The sequence below is a fragment of the Physeter macrocephalus genome, chromosome 2, assembly GCF_002837175.3.
Source record: "Physeter macrocephalus isolate SW-GA chromosome 2, ASM283717v5, whole genome shotgun sequence".
Classification (NCBI taxonomy): Eukaryota; Metazoa; Chordata; class Mammalia; order Artiodactyla; family Physeteridae; genus Physeter; species Physeter macrocephalus.
Genome location: NC_041215.1, coordinates 109,752,828 through 109,760,332, shown reverse-complemented (window position 1 = coordinate 109,760,332; position 7,505 = coordinate 109,752,828). Strand labels below are relative to the sequence as shown.

The 7,505-nt window shown below is 41.6% G+C and overlaps 1 protein-coding gene across 1 annotated transcript in view; it reads left to right on the top strand.

Annotated features, from left to right (window-relative positions):
• Positions 1 to 2,151: 2,151 nt before the first annotated feature.
• The window catches only part of CMKLR2 (chemerin chemokine-like receptor 2), a 41,929-nt gene continuing 36,575 nt past the window's right edge, over positions 2,152 to 7,505 (top strand). Inside the window, exon 1 of the mRNA XM_007111440.2 lies at positions 2,152 to 2,442. The gene's annotated coding sequence lies outside the window, so the exon portion shown is untranslated. The remainder of the gene's footprint in view (positions 2,443 to 7,505) is intronic.

Below are 7,505 nucleotides of genomic sequence, written 5' to 3'. Positions count from 1 at the left end.
ATGCGGGCTTCAGTAGCTGTGGCACACGGGCTTCAGTAGTTGTGGTGCGTGGGCTTCAGTAGTTGTGGCATGCGGCTCAGTAGTTGTGGCTCACGGGCTCTAGAGCGCAGGCTCAGTAGTTGTGGCACACGGGCTTAGTTGCTCCGCAGCATGTGGGATCTTCCCAGACCAGGGCTCGAACCCGTGTCCCCTGCGTTGGCAGGTGGACTTCTAACCACTGCGCCACCAGGAAAGCCCTAGAGGAAAAAATTTTTAAATTATGTACGTACAGGAGCCCCACTTAAAAGGTGGCCAGAAGATTGAGGATTATATTCCATCCTGAGCTAAGGAAAGGGATGGGGTCTGGGGCTTATAGGTCGGGGAAGGCAATTCACCGGAAGGTGAAAAGAGGAAATGTTTGGTAAACAAAGGCGGCTGGGTCAAGCAGATAAGTCTCTCAGATGAAGAAGTGTAATAGCTGTCTTCCTGATACAGACCCCTTTTTCTCATGTAAATTTTCTTTACAAATGTAAGATTTCCCTTACAAATGGGTAACTTCTACTCTGTTTTCAGAGCTCTTCTATGCCTGCAGTTCTCTAAAATAAACAGCTCAAAATAATTCTTACTCTCCGAAGAGGCATATTTTGCAGTGGCACATTCTGCTAAGCCCTCAGCATTCACAGCAGTCAAATACAAATGGTGTGTTCTTCTGGCTGCTCAGCTCACAGTGTTCAATTAGCTTGCCTAACAACGTTTTATGACCTAATAATGTTCAGTTTCTCGAGCTGATGTTAGACGTTATGAAAATCACATTAGCTCTGCAGACGGACAAGTCAGCCGCATCAAGGCTGGCTTCCTGTCAGCCTCCACACATCTCACCCCGTGAATTTCTGAATTCTGAGTCCTGCTTCAGGTACACAGACATGCCCTCATCTGCCAGGGACACAGATAAGATGAGAGATAAGAATCAGACCTTTAATTTCCTCAAAGCCTGGAAAATTCTCAACCCACCTAAGTAAAGAAATAAAAATTAGGGGCTTCCCTGGTGGCGCAGTGGTTAAGAATCCGCCTGCCAACACAGGGGACACGGGTTCAAGCCCTGGTCCGGGAAGATCCCACATGCCGCAGAGCAACTAAGCCCGTGAGCCACAACTACTGAGCCTGCGCTCTAGAGCCCACGAGCCACAACTACTGAGCCCACGTGCTGCAACTACTGAAGCCCGTGCGCCTAGAGCCCGTGCTCCACAGCAAGAGAAGCCACCGCAACGAGAAGCCAGCGCACCACAACGAAGAGTAGCCCCCGCTCGCCACAACCAGAGAAAGCCCACGCGCAGCAACAGACCCAACGCAGCCAAAATAAATAAATAAATAAATTTATTTTTTTTAAAAAAGAAATAAAAATTAAAATACATATTTAACTGGGATGAATTGGGTGATTGGGATTAACATATATACACTAATATGTGTAAAATTGATAACTAGTAAGAACCTGCTGTATAAAAAAATAAAATAAAATTCAAAAATAAATACATACCTAACTAAGGTGTGATTCTGATTCTTCCCTATCAGAAATACACTGAAACCCAGGAAATAAAATCTCTCTCCTAATGAGCCCTGGCACATTTGAAGAGTTCTCCTTTGACAGTCTAAGGTTCTTTTCATCCCATCGTTGGAATGAAATTTTTTAAAATAAATTTATTTATTTATTTTTGGCTGCATTGGGTCTTCGTTGCTGCGCGCAGGCTTTCTCTAGTTGCGGCGAGCGGGGGCTACCCTTCTTTGCGGTGCGCGGGCTTCTCATTGCGGTGGTTTCTCTTGTTGCGGAGCACGGGCTCTAGGCGCACGGGCTTCAGTAGTTGTGGCACGTGGGCTCAGTAGTTGTGGCTCGTGGGCTCTGGAACGCAGGCTCAGTAGTTGTGGTGCACGGGCTTAGTTGCTCTGCAGCATGTGGGATCTTCCCAGACCAGGGCTTGAACCTGTGTCCTCTGCATTGGCAGGTGGATTCATAACCACTCTGCCACCAGGGAAGTCTGGAATGAAATTTAAATTGACTTTTCATAAGCAAAAGCCCACCCAAACAAAGGAGGGATTGGTGCCTCCCCCATCACTGGTTTTCAGCCTGCAGCACTGCAGCCAACAGTAATGATTTCCATTCAAAAAACAAACCTCAGTTACACACGTGTACACACTGAGTAAAGAATTTGTGCATTGCTTACTTTTCTCCTGGAATACATGATGAATTTTTATGGAGGGTAGGATAGGAAGGGAAGAACCACATTCAAGTGAAACCCAACATCATTCTCCTCTACAGTATCATTTCAAAAGCCAGATAAAAGCCAAATCAGGAGGCTGGGAGAAGAGTGTCCAACGTAGCTGTTCTGAAAACCACCCTCCATTTCATTCTGGAGCAGGGAGGTTACACCACACATCACAAAAGCTTCTCTCCTCGCAGAAAATTAACTGGTAAGTGCTTTCTTGTTTTCCTTGAACTGCCGCTGTTTGGAACTGACCTGATGAGGATGCCTGCAGATGATTTATTTATAACGCAGTATTTGGACTACTACCAGCTGGCAAAAAAGGAAAAAGACTGATAGTTTATGAAAAGCTCTCTGTGCAGATTCATATTTTTGGTCCTGTCAAAAGTGTTTAGGAAGAGTGTAACATGGTTTACTACAGCTGTGATTGAATCTAAAACACTGAGAGAACAGGAGGAGGTTGCTAGGGTAGGGATTGGGAGGGCACAATGAACTTTCAGTCATTTCCTCAGCTTTTACCTAGCAAATTACAGCTCATAAATGTAGTCTTGACTCAGAAATGTCAAACATCATTAGTGGAAAGCCCACTGTAGTGAAATCGAGTAGGAGGAAATGGTACTCAAGATGAAAATTGACTTTGCCCTCCTTCAATTACAAGGCAGGAAAAAAGTTCTAAATTGAGTTGTAATGTGGCTTGGTTTTCTTCTCTCTTTTTAAAATGAATAGCTTGTGACTCTTCAAAACAAACATTTCTTTGTTGTTGCTGCGTTTTTTGAAATCTCATAATCAATTGCCTGTTAGAATAGTTGGTATCTGGGCTCATCTAATGAAGGACAAAATGGCTAATTGAAGGCAAGTACTTGGAAGAAAAAGTTGAGCTAACTTGACTGTTCTTTTGGTAGTCAGATAACTGTGAGTACCGATTGTTTTTTGTCTGATAGTTTATCCTTCCCTCCAAATGAAAGCTAGTGAAAACCAAATGAAAATTTGATAACGGAACTTTCACCAGCAATTATTCTCTTAAATTGGCCCTTCTCACTTAAAAAAAAACTCGTTTGCCCAAGCTTCCACAAACTTGTTGCTAAAGTAATCCAGTAGTATGTTTTGGTTTTTTTTTGTTTGTTTTTTGTTTTGTATGTTTTGTTTTGTTTCCTGAAAAAGTCAAGGGACTGCTCTTGAATCTCAAATTACCTAGTTGAAGTAATTCCTCTTTCTAAATCTCATCATGTTTGCACTTCTTCCAAACACTAAATGATTTTTAAGTTTTTTCACGGCCTTTATTTATGATTTTACCCAAGACTTAAGTCCTTTAGTTTATAAAAGAATGTCATACATTTTCTGTGTTACTTTACCACTGTCTCATCTCCCGGAGAGATAGCTATTTAACCCAACATTCCCCTTTCAAAGGCTACAGCAGTTGAAGCTAACTCATGGAAGTAATTTTAAAAGAAGAAAAAGTTTTATGCTAAAAGACTTTTTTTCCGAATTGCTTATAATTTTAAAAAGTCAGAAGCAATCTAAATATCCAACAAGTATGCAACAAATAGCTTTCTAGTGCAACCCAAATCTATGGTTGCACTAGAAAGCTAGTTAAGAAACATCTTGTATATTATCTCAATGGAAATATTTAGTAGTCATTAAGTTATCATAATTTGGAGGGATATGTAGCATCATGGATGAGTACTCATTATAATACTAACAATAATTATAATTATGTTAAAAAGTAAATGGAGTTGAAAAAATTGAAGAAAAATATGCAAAATTCAAAATGGTTGTGTTAAGCTGATAGTGAACTGATGGTATATCAGGGAGGAAAAACTTTTCCTCTGTCCTCTTAAGTTCTGTTTCTGAAGGCCTGTGAATTAAACTAACAAATGACAGATTAGCAAGAGATAACACAAAATTTAATCATGTATTTTTATTAACATACATAGGGGAGTTCACAGAAAAATGTGACACAAAGGGAAGTCTAGAATTTGGAGCTTATATACCATCTTAAGGGGAAGGGAAGAGAGAGAAGGATGCTTACAGGAAGACAAGTGACTTCTTAATAAGGGAAGGGGAGGGGGAGAAAGGGGACTTATGGGAAAGCAAATGACTGTTTAGAAATATAAATGGGCTTTAGGAGAATAGATAGGCGATGCGATAGTTTTTGTGACATTGTCTGTTTAGATCTGATGTGGAGACTTCTCGTCTATGGCGATGAGTCAGCCTTTCCTTGTTGCTCCTGGGGAGGGGATTTATGACAATTGAGTCCTTTGGGGACCTCAAATGCCTTGTGCTCAAAATAATTTTTATGCCACAGTAGCATGTGCTGGACCCCTTCAGATGATATAGCTCTTCTTTTTTCCCCAAATTTTCTCTAGTAGTCCGTTACTTGTATAATTTTTAAACTTTAAAATTTTGAAAAGTCCCATCTCTTTTTTTCTTCAGGTCTCAATTTTCATATAAACCACAAAAAGTTAAACCCTCAATCTGGTGGGGGGTCTTCAGTTCTAATTCACCTGGTTTCTTTGGTGGCATTAACTTTAGTAAAGGTTCATGCCTCATAAAACTTCTTTTTTAAAAAAAAATTTATTGAAGTATAGCTGTCTTACAATGTTGTGTTTAATTTATTTATTTTTATTTTTTTTTAAGTTCATTTATTTATTTTTGGCTGTGTTGCTGCACGCGGGCTTTCTGTAGTTGTGGCGAGCAGGGGCTACTCTTTGTTATGGTGCACGGGCTTCTCATTGCAGTGGCTTCTCTTGTTGCAGAGCACGTGCTCTAGGTGCACAGGCTTCAGTAGTTGCGGCATGCGGGCTCAGTAGTTGTGGCTCGCGGGCTCTAGAGCGCAGGCTCAGTAGTCGGTGGTTCACAGGCTTAGCTGCTCCGCGGCATGTGGGATCTTCCCAGACAAGGGATCGAACCCATGTCCCCTGCATTGGCAGGTGGATTCTCAACCACTGCACCACCAGGGAAGTCCCCTTGTGTTTAATTTCTACTGTACAGCAAAGTGACTCAGTTATACATGTATATATTCTTTTTCATATTCTTTTCCATTACGGTTTATCACAAGCTATTGAATATAGTTCCCTGTGCTCTACAGTAGGACCTTGTTGTTTATCCATCCTACATGTAATAGTTTGCATCTGCTAATCCCAAACTCCCAATCCATCCCTCCCCCACCCCCACTGCCTCAAACTTCTAATGAAAGTAGTAAAAGCCAAGACCACAATAAAAACTGATAGTATAAAAGTTTTTAAGATAGAAAAAACGTAACTAGCTAAATGAAGGTTAATAACACAGCGTTATCTTAAATTGGACAATTTCCAAACATGCCCCAAATCTGTGGTTCCACAATATCTTTATATTTGCTATTTTGCTTTTGTCTGTCACCCCAGAGTTTAATCCCAACTATGCCTCTAACTTGTTTCATGGCTTGAGGCAGAGCAAACTTCATGGGCCTCAGTTTCCTTTCCTCTTAAATAAACCTGACGGGCAAGCTTCCTTCCAGTATTCCAATCTCACCCCCTTCCCCTTTTTTCAACCTCTGCTTACTAAGTCATTGCTCAGTGTGATATATAGAATGGGTTCCTAGCACATACAGTGGGTACCTAATAAATATTTGGTGAGACAAATCTTTTATTCAGATTCTATGTTTTCATATTCTTCCGTTATCATAGTATGTTCTGATTATTCCATGATACTCAAATAAGATGAAAAATGCTCTTCATTGTTAAAGAAACTGGTGTCAGTAGGAACAAAGTAAATATAAGTGGGGCACAAACTTTTTGCTAGAAATTATTTGCAAGTCCTTCCTTCAGCCTAATGAATATAATTGGCAACATGATTAATTAGAAAGTAGAAGGGCAGGGGTTAAATAGGCCCTGGCTTTGCCTGTGGAAGAGTTTCTCTCTGTGTGAAGCATACTGACCCAGGCAAGAGCCAACCATCCAACCTTAGTCTCATTGGCCCCTTGTTCAGCAAACACAATCAACCAGCCCATGTGAACTCGAGTGTGTGAAACACTGCATACAGCAAGTCTTTGCAGGATGAGTGCAAATAAAGACTTGGCTTGTGATAAAGGAATTTATCACATCAAATAAGGAAGGTATGTTAGGGCTTTCTGAATGATTTAAATTTTGTTTTGTTTTACTCTCAGTTTCAAGCAAAGGAAGATGGGAGTTGGAAAGTTTGGTTACTTATTTGGAAGTTTGCTATTTTCCATTTTGGGGGTGGTGAAGGAGGTTGTTTGTTTATCATTAACTAAGAGGAGCCATCTTACATATCACATTCAGTCAAGCAAATATTGAACCATCAGCTGATTTGCTAGGAGAGGACACAAGGATTTTAATGGAAAGTTCTTGCCCTCAGTAAGCTTAGAGTTGTGCTGCCTGGGAGACCTAATTAAGTTATTAAACTAAAAAGTTTTAGAACTATGTAATGCTTACAGGATATGGAGTTTAGGAAAGGGAAGGATGGAGGTGGATGCGAGTATGCAAGTTAACAGTTTATGGAAGAGGTGACACAGTGAGAGAGGTGGGTACTGGTGTCCCATCATGAGTCAAAGTGAGATGACAAGATTTGGACTTGACTGAGCAACTGATGGAGTGTACCCACCAGAAGTCCTTCTTGGCCTGAGGAGGCTTGTGGAAGAACTTGCTAGGAGGGGGAGCCCAGAACAGCCTTTGACCTCTGAGAGGAGAGGGGGTGTAAGAGCAGCATGCAATTAAAAATGCAGAGTTGTTTCCACTGAAACATCAGGGCACAAGCAGGCCTATTTTGGGTCTCCTCTAACAAAAAAAAAAGATCTATATAATGGAAGCAAATTGAACCCACTGACCTCACTTCATCCCCAGTCTCTAGCCAGCTTTGACAAGGCGAGTAGCCAGCACTCTGGCAGCACACCTGATGGAGTCGTGGTACCCAAGAGGAGCAAACGTGTCTACAGACACATGTAATGCATCTTCTGGAGGCCCTGGAAATACTTTTCAGTGAACTCTTCTCAAGTATGATCTCTTTATTGGGCAAACATAGTGGATATTACATCAGCCAATGGGGACACCGTAATAAATCCTGAATTAAAATTCTAAATACTACCCCATTTGTGCCCACTGTCAACTGGGGAAATTTTCAGGTTACAATAAAAATATACTTACAGGGCTTCCCTGGTTGCGCAGTGGTTGAGAGTCCACCTGCCGATGCAGGGGACACGGGTTCGTGCCCCGGTCCGGGAGGATCCCACATGCCACGGAGCGGCTGGGCCCGTGAGCCATGGCCGCTGAGCCT